The sequence below is a fragment of the Lactuca virosa genome, chromosome 2 (assembly GCF_052849685.1).
Source record: "Lactuca virosa cultivar CGN04683 chromosome 2, Lactuca_virosa_CGN04683_v6, whole genome shotgun sequence".
Classification (NCBI taxonomy): Eukaryota; Viridiplantae; Streptophyta; class Magnoliopsida; order Asterales; family Asteraceae; genus Lactuca; species Lactuca virosa.
The window spans coordinates 114,363,846-114,382,633 of NC_136427.1; positions in this window are offsets into that span (position 1 = coordinate 114,363,846).

Consider the following 18,788-nt stretch of genomic DNA (forward strand, 5'->3'; position numbering starts at 1 on the left):
GAAAATACATACTCTTACAAGAGACCCACACACAGACACTAGATGCCTTGGTAGAAGGCTACTTTTAGTAGGAAACATAGGGTTTTCTAGGAGAGTTCAAACAATTACAAACATTTTCAAACTTATACTTTACATACTTACAAACACTTTCATACAAACACAGACACTGATATACTTATGAACTCACCAGCTTTAAAGCTGATAAACTCTTTCAAAATAACTTGTATTCTCAGGTCACCAGTAGACAGGTACCGGTGCCAGGTTTTGAGAAGATGGAGCTCGTTCAAGACTCATCTTTTATTTTGATTCATATTTTTGGTGTCTATATAACTTGACAGAACACACTTGTATTAAATTATATTATTAATGCAATGGATGATGTTGTTGCTTGTTTACTACTTTGCATTGTTGTGATACTGTACATGACGTCCTCCACCCCCGAACGTTTCCGCCGTTCCGGTTTGGGGTGTGACAGATTGGTATCAGAGCATTGTTTATAGTGAATTGAGTATATCAACCCATAAAAGATATACGAACTATAAACACAGCGGGATTAAAATACTCTGATAAAGAGTTTATACTTTTAAATAATAAAATATTTAACCAAGTATACATACCTGCATTCATACTAAAATCAGTGTCACTAGGACAGAACAAAAGTATTACGATTGTTGGGCGACACAATTAGACTTAGAGACATATGGTCAACCCTGGGAAGATATAGCCTGATCAACTATATTATCCGAGGATTGACTAGCATGTGCCTAAGTATGGTTGTGAGGTTGCAACAAGTCCAAAAACTTACCAACACTACTACAATTAGAACAGTAGAACAGAACATAAACTTAAAATACTATAGGAGTATTTTGTGTTACTATTAATTACTTATCTGAGAACTAAAGGTCTTTATTAGTATGTCAATAGTTGTTGAGTGGATACACTAAGGTTATATGTAACTAGGATGTCATAGAATTAGAATCTGTGATCTTTGCTTTACTTCCTGTTCCTTGTTTGGTTGTGGGCTTAGAGTTAGGGTCACTTATTCGAAGGTCTATCCTATTTTAAGTACATATAACTGGTATGCACTAAACAAGTATTGAAGTAACTGATAAAGATCATCTTATAATTATCTAGTTAGTTCGTCTATTATTTATTTCTTTATCCCTTTTCTCGCGTAGATTTCATGGCTGGATTCCATATCCCCGGAGATCCGTACTATCCCAACCAAGGCAATGCTGGATGGCTTGGAGAAGAGCCAGAAGATGATCACCCAATCCCTTTGGATGATCACGAAGCTGAAGGCTTTTCTGATGGTTCTGACTCAGAACCTGAAGTCAACAACCTACCCCCAGCTGCTCAAGACCCAAATCCTTGTCCCGCATTTCAAGGACTCACACCTCTGTGGGCCACAAACTTGAACAGATGGAGTCAGGAACATGGACAACCCATTCCCTACAATGGAGACAGAAGCTTCTACAACCTCACCGAGGGAGGTTCAGCTGACAGGGTCCTACCCGTCATGGTCCGTAGGATTGCTCGGAACACCGAGCAAGGTCGAGCAACTATCGACCGAGTCGTGGAGATTGACGCCAACTCTGGCGTTAACACAGTCCGTATTCGCCAGCTAGAGTCTGCTCATGAGAGGACTCAGGTCCGCAATGCAGCTCTACAGAGAGAACTTGTTGAAACCCAAGCTGAAGTCAGAGAACTTCGAGCTCAGCAAGCAAGATCTGAAAGGCGTATGAGGGACATAGAACGTCTTCTTTCGGAGTCAAGAACTCACTCTAGTAGTTCTCGTCGCCGATAGAGTCCCATCGACTTCTCTTTTGGATATAACCTAGTTTCTGTAAAAACTCTAGTCTAATTTCCTATCCTTGTAAATCTTAGACCTGTTAGGTCTTGATTAGGTAGTAGCTCTGTCAAAATTTTCCCATCTTGGTTGATGTAAGGCTTACTTCTAGGCCATTTTTCCCGAACTTATTACATCTGAATTCTAGTATTATTTACAGATATCTAATATCACGGAAATTATATCCAAATGCTTTCATCTACATTCAAATCGTGCTACTCAATTGTGCTGTTGGGCTATGGAGAGTTAGTCCATGAGTCATTCTCATCAATTTTCCTATTAAATTCTTATCAATATCTTCGTCTTTCTAAACTTATAGTTAAAAGATGCCTCCACGTCGATCGACAAGACGCGATCCTCCAATCACTGCAACACCACCTACTCCTCAAATCGATACGACAGCTCTGAATGTTGCTGTAGCTGCGGCTGTGGCTACAGCCATGGCACAATATCATTCTTCTGGTTCCACTGGAGGAGGAACCCCTGTTCAATCTACTCTTGGTGAAGCTCCTGTGCACTTGAGAGAGTGCTCCTATAAGGACTTCACTAAATGCAAGCCCAAGTCCTTTAGAGGGATTGGCGGAGTCATTGCCCTCTCGCAATGGTTCGAGAAGAACGAATCGGTTTTCGAAATCTGCTCCTGTCCAGAAGGGAGCAAGGTCAAGTTCGCTGCTTGCACCTTTAAAGAAAAAGCCCTAACGTGGTGGAATAGCCATGTCAAGTCACTATCCCTAATAGTGGCAAATGCCATGGGCTGGGAAGCTCTGAAAGAGCTAATGATTGAGGAGTACTGCCCAAGGGGCGAAATCCAAAAACTGGAGGAGGAACTGTGGAGCCTAACCATAAAGGGCTCCGACATAGTCTCCTACACCGCGAGGTTCTGTGAACTGGTGGCCCTCTGTCCCAACATGGTTCATACAGAGGGAAAGAAGATAGAGAGATTCATATGGGGGTTGGTGCCTCCATTCCAGGGAAATGCTTTGGCTTCAAACCCCACTACATTCGATAGTGCCAAGCGATTGGCACAGCGGCTTATAGACCATGGGGTTCGTACCCCGGCCGCAACAACAACCCTGGCCATCTCAGAACCTTCCAAAACCGCTGATTCCAAGCGGAAGTTCTGGGATGACAAAAAGAAGAAGAAGGCTGCTAAAAAGCAGCAGATCGTGGCAGTTCATGCTGCGATAGCACCTGCCACTGCTGCTGCTCCGGTAAAGCAGTACGCTGGAAGTTTGCCTATGTGCAACCAGTGCAACTTCCACCACATTGGAGCCTGCCGGGAAATGCAGTGTTCGAACTGCAACAGGAAGGGGCACACCGCCCGTTTCTGCAAAGCTCCGGCTAGGCCACTCAACCAAGTCCCCGGCGCAGGAGTGGGCCAAGCTTGCTACGGTTGTGGCGAGGTGGGCCACTACAAGAGGGACTGCCCTAAGGCAGGGAATACCGGTAGAGTGGGAAGAGTTCTGGCGATAGGCCACGAGGAAGCGGTTGCCGACCCCACAGTGGTCAAGGGTACGTTTCTCCTCGATAACTCTTATGCATGCATACTGTTTGATAGTGGAGCGGAGAGGAGTTTCGTGAACCAAAAATTTGCTCATTTACTTATGCAAAAATCACGAGCACTTAAAGAACCGTTCACTATAGAAATGGATAATGGAAAGACGGAGAGCACTAGCAGTATATTCATAGGATGTACCCTAACTCTAGATAGCCATTCATTTTCGATCGACCTCATGCCGGTCTCAATTAAAAGTTTCGACGTCATTATCGGCATGGATTGGTTGAGTCTTCGACGTGCCGACATCATGTGTTACGAAAAGGCTGTACGCCTTAATCTGCCATCTGGCGAAACTCTAGTAGTTTATGGCGACAAACCCGGCACGAACCTTCGTAGCATCTCGAGCATTCAAGCTCATAAATTGTTGCGAAAGGAATGTCGCGCATTCCTTGCTCATGTGGTCGATGTGAGCCAAGAAACGAAGTATATTCAGAACATTCCAGTAGTACGCGACTTTCCCGACATCTTTCCGGAAGAACTCCCAGGATTACATCCGCAACGACAAGTCGAGTTCAGAATCGACTTAGCTCCAGGGGCTACTCCCATAGCCAAATCACCCTATCGTCTAGCACCTGCAGAGATGCAAGAACTGTCCTGTCAACTTAACGAACTGCTCAGCAAGGGCTTTATAAGACCAAGCTTCTCACCCTGGGGAGCTCCAGTCTTGTTCGTCAAGAAGAAAGACGGATCGTTTCGTATGTGCATCGACTATAGGGAGCTCAACAAACTGACCGTCAAAAATCGTTATCCTTTACCTCGTATTGACGATTTATTTGACCAACTTCAAGGGGCAAACTTCTTTTCAAAAATCGACTTAAGGTCCGGATATCACCAACTACGAGTGCTAGGGGAGGATGTTCCAAAGACAGCCTTCTGAACTCGTTATGGGCACTACGAATTCGTAGTGATGCCATTCGGATTAACAAACGCGCCCGCAGTATTCATGGCTTTAATGAATAGGGTGTGTCGTCCTTACTTGGATCAGTTCGTCATCGTCTTCATCGATGACATACTTATCTACCCTCGTAGTAAGGAGGAACATAGTCAACATCTTCGACAGGTCTTGGAAACACTGCGTTCGGAGAAGCTCTATGCAAAGTTCTCGAAATGCGAATTTTGGATCCGAAGAGTCGAATTCTTAGGGCACGTGGTTAGCGAAGAGGGAATACACGTGGACCCTTCCAAAATCAAAGCCATTGAGAGCTGGTCAGCACCGAAGACGCCTACAGAAATTCGTCAATTTCTAGGCCTCGCTGGCTACTATTGCAGGTTCATTCAGAACTTCTCCCACATTGCGAAACCTCTTACAAGACTGACCCAGAAGGGCGTGGCCTTTGACTGGGAAGAGATGCAGGAGAGAGCGTTCCAAACGCTCAAACGAGCCTTGTGCACCGCACCAATACTATCCCTCCCCGAAGGGATAGAAGACTTCGTTGTCTATTGCGATGCGTCAAATCAAGGGCTCGGATGTGTTCTGATGCAGCGAGGTAAGGTCATCGCCTATGCCTCGACACAGCTAAAGACGCACGAGGTCAACTACACTACCCACGATCTGGAGCTAGGAGCAGTTGTGTTTGCTCTGAAGATCTGGAGACAGTACATGTATGGTACTAAAAGCACTATCTTTACAGACCACAAAAGCCTACAACATATAATCGACCAGAAAGAGCTCAACATGAGACAACGACGGTGGGTCGAGCTACTCAGTGATTACGAATGCGAAATTCGTTATCATCCGGGTAAAGCCAACGTAGTAGCTGACTCCCTAAGTCGGAAAGAATATTCTGGTCGTAGGGTCAAATCATTGACTATGACTATCCATTCACACTTGTCCACGCAAATTAAGGAAGCTCAGCTCGATGCTTTGAAACCTGAAAATGTGGCGGGTGAGTCCCTAAGAGGGATGGATACGAACTTGGAAGTTAAGGGTGGCGGAGCTTATTATCTCATGGATCGGATCTGGACCCCGAAACTCGGTGGTTTCAGAGACTTGGTCATGAACGAGGCGCACAACACTCGTTATTCTGTCCACCCAGGTTCAGATAAGATGTATCTGGATCTTAAAAAGCTATACTGGTGGCCTAACATGAAAGCAGAGATTGCTACCTTCGTGAGTAAATGCCTTACTTGCGCTAAGGTCAAGGTCGAATACCAGAAACCCTCTGGTCTACTACAACAGCCGGAGATACCGGAATGGAAGTGGCAGCGGATCACTATGGACTTCATAACCAAGTTGACCAAGACAACGGGTGGACTTGATACCATATGGGTCATCGTCGATAGATTGACCAAGTCCGCACACTTCCTGCCTATCAAGGAAACAAACAAGATGGAGAAGCTTACAAGAACTTACATTCGGGAGATTATACGACTGCACGGTGTTCCCATATCCATTATCTCGGACAGAGATAGTAGATTCACTTTGAGGTTCTGGCAGTCGCTACAAAGTTCCCTAGGAACTAGGCTGGACATGAGTACAGCCTACCATCCACAGACCGACGGACAAAGTGAGAGGACTATCCAAACCTTGGAAGATATGTTGCGAGCCTGTGTGATCGACTTTGGGAAAGCATGGGATACTCATTTACCCCTTGTCAAATTTTCCTACAACAATAGTTATCACACGAGCATAAAGGCTGCTCCATTCGAGGCCCTCTATGGCCGAAAGTGCAGATCCCCTCTATGCTGGGCTGAGGTGGGTGATACCCAGTTAGCTAAAGGACGAGTTCCTGAAAGCACTCTCACGGGTCTGGAGATCATACGGGAAACGACAGAGAAGATCGTTCAGATTCGTGAACGATTGAAAGCCTCTAGAGACCGACAGAAAAGCTACGCTGATAAACGAAGGAAACCGTTGGAATTCCAGGTGGGTGACCGTGTTGCCAGAAGGACTTGATACGCTTCGGAAAGCGTGGAAAGCTAAATCCAAGGTACATAGGGCCTTTCGAGATTCTTGCCAGAATCGGCCCTGTAGCTTACAAACTTAACTTACCACGCGAACTCAGTAACGTACATTCTATTTTCCACGTCTCGAACTTGAAAAAGTGTCTGTCCGACGAGACTCTTGTAATCCCACTCGACGAGATCGAGATCAACGAGAGCCTCAACTTCGTGGAAGAACCTGTAGAGATCATGAACCGGGAGGTCAAGCAAACGAAACAAAGTCGTATCCCGATAGTGAAGGTTCGCTGGAACGCCAAGCGAGGACCTGAATTCACTTGGGAGCGAGAGGATCAGATGAAACTGAAATATCCTCGTCTTTTTACTTAGTTATTTGTAACTACTTATTTGCTTAAACTCTAATTTCGGGACGAAATTCCTTCTAACGGGGGGATGATGTGACAACCCGGAATTTCTATTCTGTACAACCATTCACTTCAATGGAAGTCAAAACTGTTTCTGCTACCTGTTAAGCATTTTGTAGTCAGTCTGAGTGTTTTAAAGTTAGTACTTCAAGAGATAACAGGAGAGAGGATACCCTAGGGTTTATTGTGCACCAATAAAGTTCAAAAACTCCAAGAGTTTGGAGTTTACAGCCTAAACAAGGTGTTTACGGCCGTAAACCCCAAGGGGTATAAATATGGCACTTAGCCATTTTATTCACTTTTTTACATTTTCAAGACTAGAACTCAAATCCTCTCAAGTAGCATCCTATTTTCCTTCTTGATCTTCAACTTTGTAAGTGTTTCTTACCCTAAAAAGTTGATATCTTACTTAATCTAGTGATCTTACATGATTCCATCCGTGAAATCATTCCATTTGTGTAGATCTTCAAGTGTTCTTAGTTTCACCAAGAACACCAAGAACACACACTAGTGTTCTTGGACTTCTAACACCCTTTCAAGCTTCTACATAGTAAGTACTCTTACCTTGGCTTGTTATAAGGCTTGCTACACTTCTTAATCATCTAGAAAACACAAGGAAACATAAGATCAAAGGTGTTTACGGTCCAAGATGTTCTTGGACCGTAAACCCTAATGAAGGGGCCAAAGTGTGCCCTAGTCCCTTACCAAGCCTTGGATACTAGTCTAGATCATATCCTTAAAGTGCTTAGGACCTTAAACATCAAAAAGACCGTAAACCATTAGGGTTTATGGCCGTAAACCCATGGAGAAATGGTCCATGGGCCGTAAACTCCACAAAGGGGTGAAATGGTGCCCTAATCACTTCCAAAGGCTTAGACTTGAAGTAGGAATGCTTCTTTAGGACTTATAAGCTTCAAAACACAAAATGGTAAAAGTACCATGAGTGTATGGCCGTAAACTCATGGGTTTATGACCGTAAACACCAATGGAGTTGGTCCCAAAACCGTAAACTCATAAAGAGCTTACTCTTGGACCCTAAACTCAATAGCCAAGTCCTACAACCCTTAGATGCAATCCTTAGTACTTATAGCACTTAAATAAAGTGTTTTACATGTCTTAGGATGTCTTAACTTGGTTAATTAGTTGTTTAATGACTAATTGGATACATATATGTGTTATTATATGTTAACTAGGATCCTTGTGTGTGTTCAAGTCTTCACTTGACACTTAGCATCCTATATCAATCCGTACATCCATATCACTCACTACAGGTGAGTTCATACCCCTTAATCAACCTTTTAAATGATTTTAAATGCTTTTATGGGGGGGGGGATAGAAGTTGAACTATTATAGTTATTATATCAATCACATGTGACTAATAACTACCAAACAAGTGGATTTCTTACTTTTCAAACTGTGTTATCAAACTGTTTTACTTCAAACTGTTTTACAAACTCTTTTACATATCAAATACTTTTATTAAACTCTTTTAAACTTATATTCTATTAAATGTGTATCTATATAGATATAGTTATATAAGTAGGGTTGAAAGGACTTAGGACTGATAACTCACCTTACTTCCTGTTCCTTGTTTGGTTGTGGACTTAGGGTATTCAGGTTATTTGTCCGAAGGTCGTTTGAATCCTAGTTATATATTATGTATATGTATATAGATATGAAAGTTCCTTCTTTCATTCAGTTCAATACCTTTGGGTAGCAAAGGTATACACATATGTTCGTACATTCAAACAACATTACTAGTAAGCTATAATAGGTATAGTTTAGGGAGATACTAATACTATTACTAGAACAGTGAAACATAAAAAGAGTCAGTTCATACAATACCATACAGAGAGAACATACAATACCATACAGAGAGAACATACATACATGCTAGACAGGGAGAGAACACACAATACAGCTAGCACATACATATACAAGAACATTACTATAGTTATGTGAGCCACATAACGGGCCATGGCATCACCTGTCATGGCCCGTTTTGTATCTAGAATCTCCTTAAGTAGGGAGCGTATGAGTTTGTGTATAGATCTATACTGGATTGACTATCCTACACCTTGCTGCTCGCTACAGTGGGACTTGCAAGTCTACGGGTGCCAAATGTCATTTCTTCCGATGTCTTACATCATTGTGTTTATAGTCAGTAGCAGGATACAGGCCGATCACATGGTACTTTAAATAACAATTGGTTTAAGGTAGTTAGTACAGCAGTAGTTACTTAATACAACACTACAGTACTATTTCATTTTCCCATTACATTCACTTTGTGATCTTCAAACAATAAACAACAATGTAAAAACTATATTTTTGGATAATGATAGTCAGATTTGGGAAAATACATACTCTTACAAGAGACCCACACACAAACACTAGATGCCTTGGTAGAACGCTACTTTTGGTAGGAAACATAGGGTTTTCTAGGAGAGTTCAAACAATTACAAACATTTTCAAACTTATACTTTACATACTTACAAACACTTTCATACAAACACAGACACTAATATACTTATGAACTCACCAGCTTGAAAGCTGATAAACTCTTTCAAAATAACTTGTATTCTCAGGTCACCAGTAGACAGGTACCGGTGCCAGGTTTTGAGAAGATGGAGCTCGTTCAAGACTCATCTTTTATTTTGATTCATATTTTTGGTGTCTATATAACTTGACAGAACACACTTGTATTAAATTATATTATTAATGCAATGGATGATGTTGTTGCTTGTTTACTACCTTGCATTGTTGTGATACTGCACATGACGTCCTCCACCCCCGAACGTTTCCGCCGTTCTGGTTTTGGGGTGTGACATATAATGCCTTTGTAGCTGGAGAGCTCCCACCTCAACTCTCATTTGCTGACATGGATCAAATTCATCCAGAAGATGTGGAAGAGATGGATATTACGTGGCAGATAGCTATGGCAGTGTTCAGGGCGAAGCAATTTGCAAAGAACATTGGAAAGAACAACTGGGGAATGAATGCCGACAAGAAGGTAGGGTTTAACAAAGGAAAGCTATGTTGCTACAATTGTCACGAGCCAGGTCATTTTGCTCGTGAGTGCTCTAAACCAGATAGAAGGATGAACAATGATAGAACGATGGTTACTGTGGGAAATAGTCGTGGAGGTGCTGCTATCAACAGTGAGACTGGAATGGTTGCTCAGTCCTTTGACTGGGAGGACCAGATTCAGGCACTGAATATTTCAGGACCTAAAAAAGCTCACTTGGCTCAAATCAATGATGTTCCTGTGAAGAATGCTGAGGCTGATCCTGAATAAAAGATGATGGAGTTGCAGTTTGCATTAATGGTATCTTCTTCTTCAGAATCCAAGGAGAAAGAGGTAAGTCTATCTTCTTGTTCTCAAGCAGGCAGTGATTATCTTAAAATTCTTTGTGAGGAAATAGAATCATTACGTAGAGAAAATGAGGACCTGAGATATGAAGTTTATCAACTCAGGAAAGGACAAAAACCCCTAAAGGCTGAATTAGAAGCAAAAATAAAAGACTTTAGGAGACTTCAGGAAGATTACAGTAATAAATGTGAGAATTATGACTATGTTAGGAGACAACTTGTTGAATTGACTACTGAGCTTGACATATTAAAAGGTAAATTTGAAACTGCAAATTTTGATTTTAGAAAATTTGATATGTCAAGCGAAGTAGTTGCCAACATGATAGACCATTGCATGCAATTTAAACATAACCAGCAAAAGGGTTTAGGATACGATAAAGTGCCTCCTCCTTTCAATCATAATTATTAGTATTACCCTCTATCTAAAGAGGAGATTGCCAACGAACCATTCATGGTTTATGGCAAACTAGCTGGTTTTGTTTCAGGAGGAATTATTAATATTGAAAGTACTAATGTTTCTACTTCCCTTGCAGATCAATCCTGAAATCAGTCAAAGCAAGAAGCTGAAGGATATGTTTCTGATAATAAAATTGTGTCTGAACTTGCTGTTTCTCTTTCGAATGAAAACTTTATTGTTTCTGATGTTAAAATTGATGATATATCTTCTTATGATTCTGCATCGAATCATGTTGAGTTGAATTTTTTTGACATATTTGATGACTTGTTTGATAATCCTCATGCTTCTGATGTTTCTGTTACAAGCACACCCACTCCACAAGTCACACAATCTGATGCACCCTCACTTATCGCACAATCTGTTACTTGCACATGTTGTTGTGGGAAAAGTAAGGGTGTCATTGATGAAAATAAATCTGAAAAAGTCAGTACCAGTTTCAATAACAATAAACAGATTTGTTTCAATTGTGGTACTGGCGGTCATATTGCTAGGAATTGTCCTAATCGGACTTTTGTGTATTTTTTGTCACCAAGAGGAGAGAACGAGTCTAGAGGAAGGTCTTTGACTAGAAAGTCCTCAAGAACTCGTTCTCGAGATGATGATTGGAAGGATAATCAAAACAAGAAAATGGCAGTTTTTCAAAAGAATAAACAGGTTTTTAATAACAAAGTCACAAACAGTTTGCCAAAATCGAACAAGGCTCCGCCGAGATCGATTTCGTCAAAAAGGGGATTTGGATCTTCAACCACTTCTGGTAGAAAATTCGGATGCTCAAAGCAAACTGAAAAGAAAAATGTTTCAAAACCACCTGTGATTGTTAAGAAACCTAAATATCAGTGGATGCCCAAATTAACTTCCAACCAATCATCATCATCCTCTGAAAGTGTTTTAAATGATGATTCAAAATTTAAGGTTTTAAAAGACAAATCTGAGTTAGTGAAGGGTCAAACCAGGAAAGTGATGACCTGGGTTCCCAAATCTAAATGATTCCGCTCATTTTGCAGGGACAGTTGCGGAGGAATGTCGTCAGACCTTGGTATGTCGACAGCGGCTGCTCCCGGCATATGACTGGAGACATCTCCCAATTGAACAACATTCAATCTTTTAATGGGGGGTATGTTTCCTTTGCAGGCGGAGAAGGTGGAAAAATCACTCAGAGAGGAACTGTGACAAACGGAGTGTTGAGTTTCGAAAACGTCAACTTTGCTCCCGAGTTAAAACATAGCTTGTTGAGTGTTTCTCAGATTTGTGACAAAGGTTATTCAATCCATTTTACTGATAAAGAGTGCATGATCCTTAATCCAGGCATTGTCATCCCGGAAGAGTGGATCCTTGTCAAATCAAAAAGCGGGATGGAAATGCTTATATCATTGACATGAACAGTAACATTCCTGAACAAGTCACCTGCCTCTTTTCAAAAGCCTCTGAACAAAATGCAATGCTGTGGCACCGACGACTCGGTCATGCGAACGCTAAGAATCTGAATCGCCTTGCAAAAAATGAAATGGTGCGTGGCCTACCTATCAGAGACTTCATAACATTTGAGAAATGTGTGTCATGTGCTCAGGGAAAGCATCATAGAGAACCACACCTACCAAAACAGGTCAATTCAATCAGCCAGGTGCTCCAATTATTGCACATGGACTTATTTGGTCCGGTCAATGTCCAAAGCATCAACAGAAACTCGTATTGTCTGGTTGTGATCGATGACTTCTCTCGTTTTACGTGGGTTTTCTTCTTATCCAACAAAGCTGGGGTTGCTGATCTGATAAAGAAGTTCATTGTGATGATTGAGAACCAAACCAATAATCGGGTGAAGGCGCTTCGAACAGATAATGGAACAAAATTCAAGAATAGGATTCTTGATCACTTTTGCGCAGAAAAGGGACTTGTGCGTCAATACGGCTCTGTTCGCACACCTCAACAAAATGGTGTTGCTGAGCGGAGAAATCGTACACTGCAAGACGCTGCAAGGACGATGCTTTGTGACTCCAAGTTACCTGTTTTCTTTTGGGCTGAGGCGATCAACACTGCTTGCTATGTTTAGAATCGTGTTTTGATCAACAAAGCCCAGATGAAGACTCCGTACGAAATTATTTATGGTCTTAAGCCTTCAGTCAATCACTTTCGTGTATTTGGTTGCCCTTGCACCCTTCTTCACCTGGAGTCCAACCCGAAATTCAATGCCAAAGCCGATGATTGTTACTTCGTGGGATATGCTACACGCACTGCGTATAGGGTTTGCAACAAGAAGACGAAGCAGATTGTAGAATCCTTCGATGTGCGCTGGTTGGAGGAGAATGATACGGATGCTAGAGTGGGTCCTGATTGGCTGTTTGACTACACATCTTTGTTCAAATCGTTCAATATGTATTCAGATGGTTCATCCGGTTCTTCCTCTGGTTCGAAGATTGTACCTGAAGATGAAGACGAAGAAGTTGTTTACAGACCTCCAACGGTATCCTTTTCAATTCCTACGGGGGAGTCATCTGTTCCACTTGCTTGTCCTGAATCTCCAGCTCAACATGATGTCCGGAATAAGGCAAGATTGGTGGTTCGCGGGTTTAGAAAAATCGAGGGTCTTGATTACACTGAGGTTTATGCTCCGGTGGCTCGCTTGGAGGCTATCTGTATCTTCCTTGCATATGCTTCTTACATGAACTTCACGGTTTTCCAAATGGATGTCAAGACAGCTTTCTTGTATGGCAAGGTGAAGGAAGAAATATATGTTGATCAACCTCCTGGGTTTGTTGACTCGAAGTTCCTAATCATGTCTACAAGTTAGACAAGGCGTTGTATTGGTTACATCAAGCTCCTCGAGCGTGGTATGCGACTCTCACAAAGCACTTGCTCGAGCATGGCTATTCTCGTGGCACTATCGATCAAACCTTGTTCATCAAGCATGTAGGTAATGATCAGATTCTAGTACATATATATGTTGACGACATTATCTTCGGGTCTACCAGTCCACAGCTATGCAAAGAGTTTGAAGGCGTTATGAAGAAGAGGTTTGAGATGAGTTCGTTGGGTGAAATTACCATGTTTTTGGGGCTTCAGGTCCAACAGAAGTCAACCGGAATCTTGCTCCATCAAGCAAAGTATGTGGAGGATATACTTGAGAAGTTCGGGTTTCAAGACGCAAAACCTGCATCGACACCGATGGCCGAAAGACCCCTGCTGAATCCGGATACTGATGGCGAATCCGTAGATCAGACATACTACAGATCGATGATCGGATCGTTGATGTATCTAACTGCAAGCCGCCCAGACATCATGTTTGCAGTTTGTTAATGCGCACGTTATCAGGCTAATCCTAAACTTTCACATCTTATTGCTGTCAAAAGAATCTTTCGGTACATCAAAAGGAGCCCAAAATTGGGTCTTTGGTACCCGAAAAATTCTGAATTTGATTTATATGCGTTTGCTGACAGTAATTATGGAGGCTGTGAGCTTGACACGAAACCTACATCAGGAGGGTGTCAATTCCTTGGAGACAGGCTGGTGTCGTGGTAGTGCAAGAAACAGCACACCGTGTCAACCTCAACAGCAGAAGCAGAATATGTTGCTGCCTCTGCCTATTGTTCTCAAGTTATATGGATCCAACATCAGCTGTTGGAATTACGGTTTGAACTATCTAGAAACCCCTATCTTCTGTGATAATGAGGCTGCAATTCAGATTGCTAAAAATCTTGTCCAGCATTCCAAAACCAAGCACATTGACATCAAAATTCATTTTATCAGAGACTGCTATGAGCGTTCGCTCATTCGGCTGGAACAGGTTCCCACTGCTAATAATGTGGCGGGTCTGTTCACAAAGCCATTTAACAAAGCTCGATTCGATGTGCTTGTGAGTTTTTTGAAAATGATTCGTTTTGAGGATTAATTTTTGTTTAGGTTAGTTTAAATTTGCGCAATCTTAATTTCACTCTCACCCATCCACAAATTTAGGGGGAGAAATAAACAAAAACCAAACAAAAATTGAAAAATTACAAAAATCCAAAAACTTTTAAAAATCAGAAAATAAAAAAAAATATGTTGCTGATAGTTTCTTTGTTGTAGGTGATGTGAAGGGAAGTGTTATCATCAAGTGATAACGGGCAATCTGAATCTGCGTAACGTACCAAAGTCGAATTGTCGTAGCTCTGTGCTCGATGCGCTGGTAGGCACGAAAGATTTTCAAAATGGACTTGACTAGGATCAAATGAACTTAAGGAATCTAGAGTCCTGACAAAACTTGACTTAGATAGATCCGTTTAGCCTGACAATACGACGCTCGGATAGGTTGAGCAGGGAGATATACATGAGAATCCATCGGTCTCATTAAAAAATCTGTATTTAGAACTGTGGTTTTACTTTTCCTCGATGTACGGACTTTGTCCTTAATTCCTATATTGATGGGCCAACTGCGAAATTCTGATAAATTAGGTCTGTAGAAAATTGTTTTCTTTCTTTCTATCTGTTAGTCATATGTTGCTTCCTCTGCTGATTGGAACATATCTGACCTGGAATGCAACATATGCAACTCTGTCTCTCTGCATCTTCTTCTATGTTATTCTTTCTATCTGTTAGCCATATATTGTCTCCTTTGCGTGATTGACAATCCGAACTGGTACACAATATATGCAACCTTCTACTTCTCAATCCCTCTAAACTCTAATCAGTCATATGTTTCACTCTCTGCATGATTGGAAGAGATCCGACCTGAGTGAATAACATATGCATTCTAAATCTATTTTCCCCTTAATAATTGTCTGCTCACCTGAAGTAAGGAGTATTCTGGAAGTCCTTAATTGTTGGAGTATACCAGGAATCGGGAAACACGTTCTAATACAACTAAAATATGTTTAGATTGTCTGTAGATCTCGCTGCTCAATTTAGGTGGACAACAATATCTTTGGTTGTCGTCAGCTAAATGTTCCTTAGGATGTATATCTAGATTCATAGGATCTAAGGTCTTGTCACTCTTAGCTTGTTAAAAACTTATCACAAATCTTTCGTGTTTAAGTGGACCACAATACCGGCGATCGACCAGATATAGAAATGAAGGTAAAGGTACCGATAAGTGGATTAAGGTTGTCTAACAACTTTGATCCCTGAATCACAAAGATAGTTTTAGTGTTAGTTGAGGTGAAACAAATTTTAGTTCATTTAGTTTATTTTAATTTTATTTTATTTTTATTTTTATTTTCTATTTTCTAATTTTCTAACCTTTTAGTTTTGGAAACTATTTTATTTTTATTATTATTTCTTTTTATCCTCAAAATGTTTTATTTTAAATTTTGGTATTGGACTGTATTTTTACGCATTGTGGACTGTAGCCTAACTTTTCAACTGGGTATATAACGGAGTTTTCAGCCGAATACAACTCCTCATTCCCATTTTCTGAGTACTTGGCCGCAAACTCCCCAGATTCTCTCTCTCAAAAAAAAAATTGTGACTTTTCGAGAAATTGATCCGTTGATTCCATAGGTATGCTAATTCCGATCACAGCTATGCTATTCTCGCATCAAATCGACGAATATTAAGGGTTTAATCGAGGAAAATTCATCGTCGGCGTTTACGGCCGTAAACTCTGTTTACGGCCATGAGTTTACGGCCGAAAACCCCTGTTGACCGTAAACTATTTTTGGTCAATCAAATTTTGACTTTTTCATTTAAAGGCCTATATAAAATTATTATTGAGAATAACATAAACTTAAATTGATTAAATATTTTGTTTTTCTCACTTGGCCTGTTCTTGTGCATACTGAAATGGCAGAACTAAAATTTGCTGACAGTCACAATCTGGCAATCATTCTTGCTGACCCTCCTGTTGCCCATGGAGAGTTCGATTCAATGATCCATGGGTTAAAGGAATGCTGCTTGTCTACTGCTCTTACCGTGAGTCCTGTGGTCTATCAAGGAATCATCAAAGAGTTCTGGAAGTCTGCCAAGTTGAAGAGAGGAGATGATAAATCTGTGTTTGTTGAAGCTGATGTGAAAGGGTGCAAAGTTATCATAACAGAGCAATCTATCAGAGATGCCTTACAAATTGACGATCAATCATCCTACCCTACTGAAATAGCCCTTGATGAAGCTCAAGAAATTCTTGACAAGATGGGATATGAAGCCGTTTTTACTCCCACAATGAAGAAACTTCTGCCAGCTTATTGGAGATTCTTGGCTCACATTTTTGTGAACTGCATATCTGGCAGGCGGACTGGTGCTGATGAGATCTCATTAAGAAACAAAGGAGCCATTACTGTTCTTGCTGCTGGAATCAATTTCAACTTCTCAAAGTTCATCCTGGACGAATTTGTCGTGAACATTAATGCAAAGACCAGAGACACATTCTTGATGTATCCCAGGTTTGTCCAGGTGTTCATTGATGTGCAGTTTCCTGAAATAGTCAAAGATGGAGAAACCCTAGATATGATATCTCTTGGTCCACACACTGTTGTGTTGATAAAAAAATCGAAAAGGAAAAGCCGTTTTTCAAGGAAAATTTCCTCTGGTAAAGTTTGGCAAGTTTGCTGAAGTGAATGAGCCCTCTGAATCTCACGGGTCTTCTGACAGAGTATCTTCCGAGCATATGTCTTCAGAACAGGTGTTTTCAGAAGATGATGTTATTACTGTTTCAGATCATGAAGAAGAAGTTGTTGCTCCTGTCGCAATGGTAGCTGAAGAGCATGATCTACACCCTATTCAAGTTGAGAGTACTTACAATGAGGGATCTGCAGAGGATGTGACAGAGAACAAAGAAAATGATGGTGACTCTTTTTCTGACCTGGATCTTACTGGTTATGACAAGGATGACATTCCCTTTAATTTTGGAAGAAATGATAACCTTGTGTCAAATGTTGACCTCGACATATTTTTTGACAATATCCATGATGTTGCTCATTCCGCAACGGAGATACGGGAAACAGAAGACGCTCTCGAAACAACGCCTCCTACCACCAACATAATGGCTGAAACTTCAACTCCAATGGAGACAACTTCAAGAATTCCTCCTCTTGATGATGTTCCTCCTACCATAGAGCCATTTGTGAGTGATACTATAACAACTCAGACCTCCCAGCCTCCTTTAAAGAGAAGAAGACGCGATCCAAGGCAGGGAATTCTTGTTCAAGAACTATTTCAAGGCCTTCCAACTCATCCATCAACTACTATTGCAACAGACTCATCTGGACCACACCATGAAGAACCTGGCACCACCTTTGATGTTGGTGGATCGTTAGCTCCGAGGCCCTCTCATGATGCTGCATCTGAGAGACTTGCTATGCACTTGGCCCATGATCAAAGATCAGGGCCTTCCTCCTGATCTAAAGGAATTTTTATTGAGGAAGGTCGCTCCGGAGAAGATGATCCTACCAATCTTGGACTTCAAAAAGAAATCGGGGTGCTTAATCAGAAGAATATATAGCTTGATATCCGTGTGGCTGAGCTAGAAGCAGAGAAAGCTCAACTTAAAATCCAAGTTGAAGATCTTGAAGCAGATAGAGATCTGAAAACAAAGCAAATTTCTGATCTTCAGACTCATTTTGGGCTAATGACTGCTTGTTACTATGATTTAAAGAAGTTGTTGGCAGAAGAACTTGGAGACAAATTCAAATCTTCTGCTGAAGAATTGAGATTTGATCAGTCCTCTCAGGATCCTCCCGCTGCTCCCCCTCCTGTGAATACATCTCGGATCGTTGATCGATTTGAGAAAGAACCTGCTCAAGCACCAAACATTGTTGCTCTCAAGCGTGCCAAATTGGCCAAATCCGCTGAGAAAAAACAACTTTTATTCAAAAAGAGCTCAGATCAAAACGCTCCTGGAGATCAGCCTAAAATCACCGTCACTGATCTTGAAGAAAGATGTTTTGGACACATATACAGTGATAGGTTAGGAACTATATCATGGGGCTTTCATGATGCACTAAACATGTGGCTCGTGAGACGCAAGAGTGGAAATATGGAGTTTTATAGAACTTTTCAAGATTTCCAAACCTGGACCAGGGTTGATCTCTCAGAATTATCGAATGCTCCTTTTGCAAATCCATCAAATGATCCCAAGGCAACACATTTCAAGCTTTATTTGGAGAGTCAAGTGAATAAGGGTTTTCCTGAGATGAAGACTGCATAGTCAATCGTTAAACAATACCCCGATATACTTGATCCCAAAACCAATCTTCCTTTTCAAACTGTGAAGTGGCCTGCCACCAGCCAAGTGAAATAGATTCCTGTGCTGCAGAATTATCCAGATGGATCTTTGAATTCCATGCT